This window comes from Nyctereutes procyonoides, unplaced genomic scaffold, assembly GCF_905146905.1.
Source record: "Nyctereutes procyonoides isolate TBG_1078 unplaced genomic scaffold, NYPRO_anot_genome, whole genome shotgun sequence".
Lineage (NCBI taxonomy): Eukaryota > Metazoa > Chordata > Mammalia > Carnivora > Canidae > Nyctereutes > Nyctereutes procyonoides.
The window spans coordinates 44853109-44866172 of NW_026575052.1; positions in this window are offsets into that span (position 1 = coordinate 44853109).

A 13064-nucleotide genomic window follows, 5' to 3' on the forward strand; every position below is an offset into this window, starting at 1 on the left:
TCTCTCTCTGCGCCCTCTGCTCAAGATGCGAGGCGCTTGCTTTGTTCTGGAAAAGGAAGCCAGTTGTGAGAGGCTGACAGCTCTCGGCTTACTTTAATTAAGGCTGTGAAATATTGATGGTTTTGGCTCTCTCTGTGGCCGCCACACCTTACAGGCTGGGAGAGAAGCCCAGGGATGAACAAGTTAAGGTAGGCCAGATGGTTTCCCTTCAGAAACGCCATTCAGACCTACGGAGGTGTCGCTGCCTGAGATCATCACCGAGCCCTACATAATTGATGGATCTCCTGAATTTGAAAAAGAAAAAAACCCCACCAAACTGGAAAGAACAGTGATGACTCATTTGGGCTCGAGGAGAGGGTGTGTCTGCGTGCTGAGCTTGGGGACAGGCTGGGGGGAAAGAGTAGCTCCCCTGGCCCTTTTCTTTCCTTGGGTTCCTTCTCTCAGGGCTGTGTGGAGCTGCCTTCTATCAGGATGCAGGCAGGAAGAATCTTCCTTGTCTAAACGCTCTCCTTTCTCTTCCTTGGGGGACCAAAAGCAGGCATTCCTCTATGAGAAGAAACTATCCATATCCCTTTTAATTTTAATTTTTTAAAAGATTTTTGTTTAAGTAATCTCTACACCTCCTTGGGACTCAAACTCAAGACCCGGAGACAAGAATCAAAATCTTCCGACTGGCTCTTCCAACTGAGCCAGCCAAGGGCCCTTCCAATTCCTGTTAAAAGTCCTTTAATTTCTTATGCTCTGATAAAGTGCCACCAAAATTGTTTTTTTTTCTTAAGATTTTATTTATTTATTCATGAGAGACACAGAGAGAAAGAGGCAGAGACACAGGCAAAGGGAGAAGCAGGCTCCATGCAGGGAGCCTGATGTGTGACTTGATCCCAGGTCCCGGGATCATGCCCTGAGCCCAAGGCAGACGCTCAACCCCTGAGCCACCCAGGTGCCACCCACCCCCACAAGTGGGTTTAAAAGAAACTTACACAATCACATATTTATTCCACCATTAAGTTTGAGAGGGAGGATACATGTGTGTCTTTGTTTTTTGCTGGTCCTGTGGCTCTAAACAGCACTACAGAAGAGTCACCATCCTGGGGCATCAAGATATTTCGACCTAGTGGATTCCTATAGGAATTGGAGGGAGTGTGTTGTGCTGTTTACAGTGATGATAGTGGTGATGGAGACTCGGTCTTCCAAAACCCATATCTTCTGTGTATGTGAACAGGAGTGAAACATTATTTCTGACATAGGAAGACCTTGCCATTGACTCATTCTAATACATCAATCCAGAAGGTGTTATAGATGGTTGCTTCTCTTTACTAAAACTCATCACTTTACAAACAAAATACTATAAATATACACTACCCCAATTGCATTTCTTCCCGTGTGTATTTATTCACAATTTATATTTCTCAAACAATGTTTTTCTGGTATAACAAAAAGGACAATGAAGGTCTGGCTCTACCCCTGGTTTTAGCATCCAAGTTCTAGAAGATTAGAAATATAGAGAACTTGGAAGCTCTTCTCTCCGATTTCCCCATTTTTCTCTCTGTGAGAGTGGTAGTGCATCTATTTTTTTCTGCTCTTGCCTTCTACTTCCTGAACAAGGGGGAAGATTTTGCATTTGCAACTGAGTCTTTCAGAAGTCGAACAAAATCAGGTCTGGTGGTAAATAGAAGGATGTGGAAGTGAATGTCATGTTCCAAAGGGCTGTATATATCACAATATGGTAGGTGGTACTCTGTTAGATTTCACTTCACATTTATAACCTCCTTTTTCTCCAAAGAGCATATTGCACATAACGGGCCAGTTTCAGTGCAGTAGGAAATGACTGCATCCTTTGTGAATAAGCGGTAAGCGTTTGATAACTGCTGTTAGTGTGCAAAGTGACTGTGTGTTAGAGAATGGTCAGGGGGTTGGGGGAGTCAGAGACACTTCCTCTGAGTTGCTAAGACCTGATTGAGGAGAAGGAACTTGCTATGTGACAATCTCTGAGAAGAGTTTGTAGGCAAAGGAAGAGTAAGTGCACCACCCCAGGCTGGGCATGAGTTTGCAAGTTCAAAAACCAGGAAGAAAGACATTGTGCTGGGGCCAATGAACAAGGGAAAGGAAAGTGAGATGAGTTTGGAGGGGCAAAGGGATTATAAAGGACCTTAGAAGTCATGGTAAGAAACTGGTGCTTTGTTCCAAGAGCAGTGGAAAGTTTTAAGCAGGAGACTGATAAGCATTTTGATAAAAGTCTCCTAAAAGGGAACACAACCCAGGCTAGAGGCAGGCACATGGCAGGGAGGTTTTCCAGAAAAAAAGTGGTGCTCTTGCTGTTCCCTCTGTCTGGAATGCTCTTCCTGCAGACAGTCACATGGCCCACTTTCACACAGCCTTCAGGTGTCAGCTCAAATGTCACCTTCTCAGCAAAGACTTCCCAGATGACTCTACTTACAATTTCAACTATAGTACCCCTCCCACATTCTCTATACCCTTCTCTGCTTTGTCTCCACAGTACTCATTATCTTACAGACTTCATAGCTATATTTGACTTTGACTTTTTTATTAGTTTATTGTTTATTTTGCTAATAGAATGTAAGTTTGATGAAGGCAGGGACTTGGCTTTACTCACTTCCATATACCTAGTGTCAAAACACTGCCTAGAGCTCAGTAAATTTGCGTGGAATCAATGAACTAACCTAAACTGAATTTTGACAACATCTAGTTTGAAAGAATGACGCTACCTATGCTACTGGTGAGGCATATATTTGGGTCCCTTCATTCAGACACTCATGACCAAAGGGAGGCCACAGAGTGTTTTGTCATCTTGGAGGGTATGAAAGGTGAGTGACCAACTTGGGCATCAACCACACCTCAGACTGTGCTCCCTATCATTCTGTTCATCATGCTAAACCCATTCCCATCTCAGAAACTTTGTCTTTATGTTCCTCTACCTGGAATCATAACCCCTCATTTATTCATCTGGCCAGCTCCTTCTTGTCATTCAGTTCACATGTCACCTCATCAGAGAGGACTTCCATGGTTTTCCCTGACTACCCGATCAAAATTACCTCCATATACCCCGTTGCCCTATTGATCACTTTCTACCCCATTACTTCATTCTTTTTTTTTCTTTAAGATTTTATTTATTCACGAGAGACACAGAGAGAGAGACAGACAGACAGAGACATAGGCGGAGGGAGAAGCAGGCACCCTCTGGGGAGCATTCTGGGATCACGCCCTGAGCCAAAGACAGACCCTCAACCACTGAGCCACCCAGGTGCCCCCCATTACTTCATCCTTGTTTTTCAACCTAGCACTTAGCACAATCTGAAAATTACTTGTCCCTTTACTTGTTTATGTGGGTCCCATGTGTTTTTACTAGAATATAAGCTCCCTGAGAGCAGACAAGGCCAACCTTGTTTTTCATGGAATCTGTAGTGCCTGGCACACAGCGAGGTGCTCCAAACGTGTGTTGAATGGATGCATAAATGAATAAATAAGTCAGATAAGCTAAGGTTGGCCTGGAGCTGCCAAGTGAGTGGTGATTGGCGTTGCCCATGAAACCCAATTCCCAGTTAGTTCCCTCCTCCCTTTTAGACCACATTGCCTTCCCGATGTATGTGGGAAAAGATAGCTGAAAAGATATACAAGAAGAGCTGAAACTTTTCTAAGCCCAAACTGAAGGGGAAATGCTGAGCTCTTGCAGAGGAAAGAGGAAGCATGTCCCAGCTTTGGGAGGATCACTGCTTCCATTGTTCATCTGAGCCTCTGGGTCAATAAAGCAGATTCCTGACATCATAAAACCAATTAAGACCAAAAAAAAAAAAAAAGCACATACACAAAACTTGACACTGGCTATGACATGACTGTTCCATTGTACAATCTGATCGAGGAAATGTATCTAGGATTACCCAGACAGTCAATTATTCATGAGCTAAACGTCCAGGCATCAATTACCTGGCTTGATGCTCTTATTCATTAAGGAGATTGAACAGCCCAACTTAACAAAGCAGGAGAAAGTTGCTAAGTAACAGAAGTTACCTGACCAGCCTGCAATACTGCAACTTCCACAATATGAGTCTTTTCATGGCAAAAGAGGGCCCAGGATCACCAGCACCAGAGATCAAGTGGTTAGCCCCAGTGGGGCTAGTTTCAGCTTCCACAAAGGGAATGGAGCTGCAAGGATATGGGCTTGATGTAGACAGCAGGAGCAATGTACAAGGTATAAGCTAAGTTCCCTTTACCAAATGAGGTGGATATTTACCAAGAGGAATAAGAATATTTCACAACACATATTAATTAACATTTTATTTGAAAGTCAAGGATGCCCATCTAGCATATAATTGAGTACACGTAGACTACAAGTATAACAACAGTTCCCCTGGGTGCTACAAATTCTTAGAATTTCTCTTCAGGCATCCATCTGTGAGTGAGTCTAAAAATCATTCTAAGGATAGAAAAATTTATAAATAGAATTATATAGTTTATATAGAGGATGCAGAGCTTTATATATCCAACATAATTAACTTTCTTCTCATAAAAACTTGTTCCATTACAAATAAACCTGTAGTTCCCTTGGCTACTACTTCTAGTAGTTGTCTGTGTTACTTTTACAGTCAGAAAAAAAATACTCATGTATTCTCAGATTTGAACATACAGATCTTGAGGAAAGGAGTTTCTGTTTGGAGCTTCAGTGCATATAATGGTTGACACGGGGTTTTCTAAAAATTGGGGTGCATTACCACATCCAATGTATTGTTACAGGACATAGTGTGATAAAAGCAAGACCAGTTACATAGTTCACAGGGCTCAGTGCCAAATGAAAATGTAGATCCCCTTGTTCAAAAAATTATTAAGAATTTCAAGACGGCAGGGGCACCTGGGTGGCTCAGTCAGTTGAGTGACTGACTCTTGATTTTGGCTCAGGTCATGATCTCAGGGTCGTGGGATCGAGCCCAGCATCAAGTTCCAAGCTCGACAAGGAGTCTGCTTGAGATTCTCTCTCCCTCTCCCCTGTACCTCCTCCTCCCCACTCACTCTCTATCTCTCTCTCAAATAAATATTTTTTTTTGAAAAAAGAATTTCAAGATGGCAACACCAGAGCATTAAACCAAGCACAAGGTCCTTCTTAGCTCAGAGCCCTGTGCCACTGCCCAGGTCACACACTTATGAAACTGGCCCTGGGTTGCCTGTGTGTTAAGCACAGGCTTCCAGGTGAGACAGACTCTAGTGTGAGCCCTGACTTCACCTTACTAGCTGTGAGGCCTTGATGAGTCTTCACTTTCTCAGAGATAATAATAGGAGCAAAATGAGGATGAAGCAAGACCATGCCTGGCATATGCCAACCACTCCATAGGAGATAATTATCTTTAATGCTGTGGAAATACTAATGACAAGTTAGTGACAATGGCGCAAGGCTGCTCCTGGCCCTGCTGGTAAGTGTCTGCATGGGGTAACATGACTCAAGCACGCGAACTCCAGAACAGGGCAAGCCACAACTGACTCTCTGCACTTGGGTATCACCTGGTCGGGCTCAGTGGCATTCCTTCCTTCCCACAGCTATTAGCACCTGAGAAGGGCCTGATTTGGGTTGATGTGAATATTTCATGTGAGGTGAGGCTGTTGCAAGTTTGATAACTGAGGTTCAGTCTGAGCCAACATAATCTGGCTCATTCATTCATTCATGAAATACTTTGATGGTCATTCGCTGGCCCTGGGGAAGCAAATAAATTATAGGCAGTTCCCATCCTGGAAAATACTGCCACAGCCCTTTGCGAGACTCACTTGTTTTCATCTTTTTTAGGTCTCAGCTCAAATATCAGCTCTTCAGACAGGCCTTCCTCCTTTCGCTCCCTAAAGAAGACTGCCAATGACTGTCTCATCACCTCATTTAGTGTGGTCGTAGATCCTGTTAACTTCCTTGGAAACAACAGAGCCTCTATTTTGTTCATTCCGTGTCTCTAGAGCACTGAGAAAGTCCTGGATTATAGTAGGAGCCCAGTAAATATTTTTCAATAAATTAGTGAATAAAGGAGTAGAGAAATTTGATGGTGCTGGGGGAATACAGAGGAGGAGTGTGGCATTCTGCTTGAAATTGTTGCTGATGGCTTTCCAGAGGAGGTGCCATTTCAGATGAGTCTTAGGGATTAAAAGGAGTTTGACAGGCAAACAAAGGTGGGTGGATGTTCTAGACTGAGGGGACAACAGGTGCAAAAGCAAGAGGCCTAAGAGACTTCAGGGACTGCACATGTTTTAATGGAGCAAAAGGTAGGGTGTGGGTCACAGGAGAGCAGGAATTAGGCCCAGAAGATGAAGTCACTGAAAGTGTCGGATGGCAGTCTAAGGAAGCTGAGTTCTATAGTGGAGCAGTCAAGCAAACTCCACTTATCTCCCTGCTGAGTGGCTGGCACCGAACCAAGTGTAATGGGTACAGCAGTGAATGAAGCATACAGAGTCCTGACCTCAGGGAGCTTACCTTCCAGCAGGGAGGCAGACATGACATAAACACAGAGTGCTTTATCATTTTATCAGTAAACAAAGACTGCTAAAAGTACTGTGATCAAATATTAGAGGGTATGATGAGGACCCGTAACAAGGATATCCAACCTGCGGTAGGGATCAGAGAAGCCTTCCGTTTCTGAATCTCAAATTAGTACTGGAAAAATCCATTGTCTGATGTTAAAAATTAACCTAAACTACATGTACTAATGAGGAAAAAAAAAATCTCACCTATATACTGAGGATTTTAGTAAGTCCATTCTCAGAAAGACCCATTTGGTTTGACGCCATTTATATAATATTTTAAAGCATGCAAAACAGTATTGTCAGTTGCTACAAACATATAGCATGAAGACATGCATGGGAATGAGAGCAACCAGGAGCAGTATAGTGCCTCCTTGGGGGCAGGGGTAAAGTTTGGAGTGAAAAATACCACTGGAGAGGTTGAACTGCATTTATAATGGTTTATTTCTCAGCTGGATATAGATATATGGGTTAATTTTATTTTCTGTAGATTTTCATATTTTTCATGTATTTCACTTTAAAAAAATAAAGTTAACTGATGTCTATACTAAGTATTTTTTATTAGTCATTATTACCATAAAGGATATTGTAATAGGGGTACCTGAGTGGCTCAGTTGGCTAAGCGTCCAACTCTTGATCTCAGCTCAGTTCTTGATCTCAGTTTCATGATTTCAAGCCTCCATGCTGGGCGTGGAGCCTTCTTAAAAAGAGGAAGAGAGAGAGAGAGAGCGAGAGAGAGAGAGAGAGATTATAACATCTGTTCTCTAAGCCAATACAAGAAATAAGTATATTTGTGGTACCAATTCTATCACACATTGCGGAGTAAATAAACAAAGCCCCCAAACTTTTTTATTAGGTTGAAATTTTCCCCAGTCCTGTAATTTCTTATCAGAGATTCTGTATATTAAACAAGAAGTAAGTAAAGGAAAGAAATGCTTCTTGTTTTTTAATTTGTCCTTGTAAAAGGCAGCTCTTCTTATAAGCTAGGACTCTTTAGTGGCTGGCTGGACTTCTTGCAAATTCAGTTGGTCTTTATTTGGGAAAGAGGCAACTAAAATGAAAAGCAATCCAGAGAAGGCAAAAGGAGCTAGAACCTCACATTCTCACCAACAGTGCCAAAGTCCAGGCGCCAGTGGAACAGCACCTTGATCGATAGCTAAGTGCATGGGAATGGCGATCATCTGCCCCATTATAAATGGCTTTCAGTGTTACCCCTCTGAAAGGACCCCTGGACTTGTGTGCATCTCTGGACTCCACGGCCAAGGTCAAAGCTGGTGTAGGGTGGAAGAATGGGCTTCCTTGTTTCAGAATATTTTTTCATGAGTCCATGGTGGGTTTCTGTGGCAGTTCTTAAAATAGCCAGGGAGGAGAAACTGGACTGGCAGCCAGTTATTGATCATTCAGCAGAGTGCTAGCAGCTGTCATCAGGCCAGAGTAATAGAGACCATGTACCTGCCCTCCCCGGGCAGAACACATTTCCCCAAATCCTTATCACAGACGCAGAACTAAAAGCTCTACCTAATTTGCTACCTCAGCAGCACAGTGTCTGATAATATCCACTGATAAATGGAGACAAATAGTGTTTGGAAGGTGGACAGTACTTTCTAGATTGACAGCTCAATTCTAGGAGACACAAAGGCGTCAAGCCATCATCCAAAGTGAAAGTCTATAAAACCATTGGTAGTAGAGGCTCTTTTCCACCCTAGACTTGTTTCTATGGGCCTGTTCAATTGCTAAATCTATCCATCCATCCATCAAAATATGGCTCAATGTCTTTCTGTGTCAGGTTCCATTTCAGGTTATGGGATAGGAAAATGACCAGGATTCTGGCCTGGAGGAGCATGCAATCAATGTTGACCGCATACCTGCTGAAAATAGGACCTGGCATCAGATTTCTCAGGGAGAAATTCTCCCTCCAGCTGTGATATGCCAAGTGAATTAGATGATGAGATCAATGGTGACGGCCAGATAGTCTTGTCCAGGAATGGCCAATACGTTTGTCATAGAGTTGTGTCACTTAACTGGTGATGGCTGTCTGGACTACTGTGTAAGAATGACTTCGAGCATAAGTTCAGGTGGTGGGAAAGAATACCGAGGTGGATTAGTGATGTGTGTTACAAGAAAAGAATGGGGGAGGGGCTGCACATATTTGCTTTCTCTGGGGCATTGGAAAGATGACTGGCAAGAAGCCTATACATAGAGACTCTGGTTTTGTTTCTACCAATAGCTGTGTAGCTTAGGCAAGTTAGCTACTTTCTCTGTTCCCTGGTCTGTAGGACAAGGATGATAACATATTCTTTGCTCTATTTTCTTTTTTTTTAAAGATTTTATTTATTAATCCTGAGAGACACAGAGAGAGGCAGAGACACAGGCAGAGGGAGAAGCAGGCTCCCTGTGGGGAGCTCAGTGTGGGACTTGATCCCAGGACTCCAGGATCACGCCTGGAGCCAAAGGCAGATGCAAAACCATGAGCCACCCAGGCATCTCCTTTGCTTTATTTTCCTTCTGAATTTGTTAGTAATAATTGAATGAAATAAAGTTGAGAAAGTATTCTACATATAATTATACTGTAGGTTAATATCGTAATGAAAGAATTAGATTTTAATCTGGGTGAGGGAAGAGGTGCATCAGCCGGTTTGTTTCCCCTTTTTATGAATTTGATTTTGTTTTTCTATGTGGTCATACTACAGAGAGCACTTGTGTGAGGTAGGCCTTTATTTTTCTTTTTTAAAAAAATTAAATTCAATTAGCCAACATACCGTACATCATTAGTGTCAGATGTAGTGTTCAGTAATTTATCAGTCACGTTTAACACCCAGTGCTCATCACATCACATGCCCTCCTTAATACCCATCACCCAGTTACCCTGTCCCCTCACCCACCTCCCCTCCAGCAACCTTCAATTTCTTTCCTAGAGTTAAGAGTCTCTCATGGTTTGTCTCCCTCTCTGATGACTTCCCGTTCAGTTTTCCCTCCCTTTCCCTATGATCCTCTGCACTGTTTCTTACATTCCACATATGAGTGAAAGCATATAATTGTCTTATCTCTGATTGACTATTTCGCTCAGCATACATCCTCCAGTTCCATCCATGTCGATGTAAACGGTAAGTATTCATCCTTTCTGATGGCTGGGTAATATTCCATTGTGTATATATTTCACATCTTCTTTATCCATTCATCCGTCATTGGGCATCTCGGTTCTTTCCATAGTTTGGCTACTGTGGACATTGCTGCTATGAACACTGGTACAGGTGCCCCTTCGGATCACTACATTTGTGTCTTTGGGGTAAATATCTAGTAGTGCAATTGCTGGGTCCTAGGGTAGCTCTACTTTTTGCTTCTTGAGAAACCTACATACTGTTCTCCAGAGTGACTGTACTAGCTTGCATTCCCACAAACGCTGTAAGGGGGTTCCCCTTTCTCCGCATGTTTGCCAACATTTGTTGTTTCCTGTCTTGTTAATTTTAGCCATTCTCACTGGTGTCAGGTGGTATCTCATTGTGGTTTTGATTTGTATTTCCCTGATGCCAAGTGACATGGAACATCTTTTCATGTCTCTTTGCCATGTGTCTATCTTCTTTGGAGAAATTTCTCTTCATGTCTTCTGCCCATTTCTTGATTGGGTTGTATTTTGGGTGTTGAGTTTGATAGGTTCTTTATAGATCTTGGATACTAGACCTTTATCTGATATGTCATTTTACAAATATCTTCTCCTGTTCCATAGGTTACCTTTTAGTTCTGTTGACTATTTCTTTTGCTGTGCAGAAGCTTTTTATTTTGATGAAGTCCCAATCATTATTTTTACTCTTGTTTACCTTGCCTTTGGGGAAGGCAAGGGAAATTGCTAGCAAGAAGTTGCTGCAGACAAAGTTGAAGAGGTTGCTGCCTGTGTTCTCCTCTAGAATTTGGATGGATTCCTGTCTCACATTTAAGTCTTTCATCCATTTTGAGTTTCTTTTGTGTATGGGTGAGAAAGTGGTCCAGTTTCATTCTTCTACATGTAGCTGTCCAATTTTCCCAGCACCATTTATTGAAGACACTGTCCTATTTCCCTTGGATATCCTTTTCTGTATTGTCTAAGATAAGTTGACCATAGCCTTGAGGGTCCATTTCTGGGTTCTCTATTCTATTCCATTGATCTATGTGTCTGTTTTTTTGCCAGCACCATATTGTCTTGATGATCACAACTTGTAATAAAGTTTGAATTTGTGATGCCACCAGCTTTGATATTCTTCTTCAACATTTCTCTGGCTGTTTGGGGTCTTTTCTCATTCCATACAAATTTTAGAATTATTTGTTCCACCTCTGTGAAAAAAATGTCAATGATATTTTGATAGGGATTGCATTGAATGTGTAGATGGCTCTGGGTAGCATAGACATTTTAACAATATTTATTCTTCCAATCCATGAGCATGGAATGTTTTTCCATTTCTTTGTGACTTCCTCAATTTCTTTCATAAATGTTCTGTAGTTTTTAGAGCACAGATCCTTTACCTCTTTGGTTGGGTTTATTGTTAGGTTTCTTATGATTTTGGATGCAATTGTAAATGGGTAAAGTAGGTCTTTTTGATGTTAAAGAACACTCAAGAAAGATGAGTTCATAAAACTTCCTTTAAAATGAAGAAAACAAGAGGTCTCACCAGAACCCATGATAGCGGGGACTCATGAAGACTGGTCCCCAGTTCAAGATAAGGAGTGTGGTTTATGATCCAGTGTCACCCTATGGCCTTATCACTGTCTCAGCAGCTGGAGTCTGATCCCTGACATCACAACTCTCTCATGCTTACTCTTCTATGCGATGTTGGTGACAATAATCATGGGGATAAAGATAGTTACTGATGCTATGTCTGGCCCTTCACCCAAGGCTTTGCTAAGATACCTTCATTTAACCCTGCCAGCAATCCCACGAGGTATTCTTATTTTGGAGATGAGTAGGCCAAAGTCTTAAGAGACTAAGCAACACCAAGGTCACAGAAGTAGTAAAGATCAATGGAAAGCAAAATCTGGGAGAAGTTAAGACGGTGGAGAATAGGGAGACCCTAATCTTGCCTCGTCCCTCAAACACAGATAGATAAATATGAAAGCAAAATCTGTCAAGGTCTCACCCACTATGCTCTGCTACCATCCATCCCACAAGTCTCTGACTGAGATGATTTGGCAACACAACAGAATAATTTCATGCCCCAGGATGGGAGTTAGGTTGTCAATTCCGAGCACCCTGACAGCTTGGAGTTCTGGGACTCCAGAGTGGAAGGGACTATGTTTCAAGTATAAGGGTTATCTTTCAGGAACAGGTAGCCCAACAGAGTCAAAGTGAGCACAATTGACCTAGGGATGTTGTAGCTTTACTATTCACAGTTGTTTTCTTTAAGTACTATGTATTAAGTTCTAGCAAGGCAGCAAAAATTAGAATTTTCTCCCATTTCACTCACATCACCTGTGTCTGTTCCCAGAACTCGTAAAATTTCCATTTTCTAATATCACATTTTACAGAGCCCTTGTCCATAATGTAGACCACATCCTTTCAGCATTTACATCCTAGCAGGTAAATAACATTCATTTTAAGAAGTTCCCATCATATGCTTCTTAAGAACTAGCTGAAGTCTATATATAGTGCAAGTGCTTGGGCCTGTCTAGACCACCAAAAGGAACTATTCATCCATAGAACACTGGCTAAAGTTTGTTGAATTAACAGCCCCCCACCCTTATATTCTCTGGTTTCAAAATGTCTTGTTGGAACTTCACATCTTGGGATCCCTGGGTGTCTCAGTGGTTGAGTGTCTGCCTTTGGCTCAGGGCGTGATCCTTCAGTCCCGGGATCGAGTCTCACATCAGGCTCCCTGCATGGAGCCTGCTTCTTCCTCTGCCTGTGTCTCTGCCTCTCTCTCTCTCACTCTCTCTCTCTCACTCTCTCTCTCCCTCTGTGTGTGTGTCTCATGAATGAATAAATAAAATCTTAGAAAAAAAATTTCACATCTTAAATTGTGTCCATTTTGACCACAAAGTGATTACAAGAATTTATGGATGAACAGTCTAACCCGATGGAGCTCAGCTATGTAGTCCCAAATTCAGACCAAATCCCACTCTTAGGTAGAAAATTTACAGAGAATAATTCATCTGCATCCAGAGTATACTATCTGGTACCTATTCATAGAGTTGTTTTACGGGGCAAAAATAAAGTGCCCAAAATGTTTCATGCCTGAAATGTTTACACTCTCATTAATGGTAACTCTAGCCATTGCGGTTGTGGCGGCAGGGGTGGCCACATTCTCATTGCTACATCCAAACATAAAGATCTGCCTTGGCCTTTTCATGACTGCATATCATTCCATTACAAGGACATTTCATTATTCACTTATTCATCTGTATTTTCTGAATTTCTCTTAGAGTGGTTAAAACTATCACATAAGTAATAAGCAAAATTTTTATAGGCTGGCCCTTTGGGTCACTTGTTCTTGCTACTTGGATTACTTAATCCTCAGATATTGAAAGTCTTCCTTAAAGATGACACATTTGTAGGACTGTTAGAAACTGTCTCCTAGCTGATCTTTAACAAA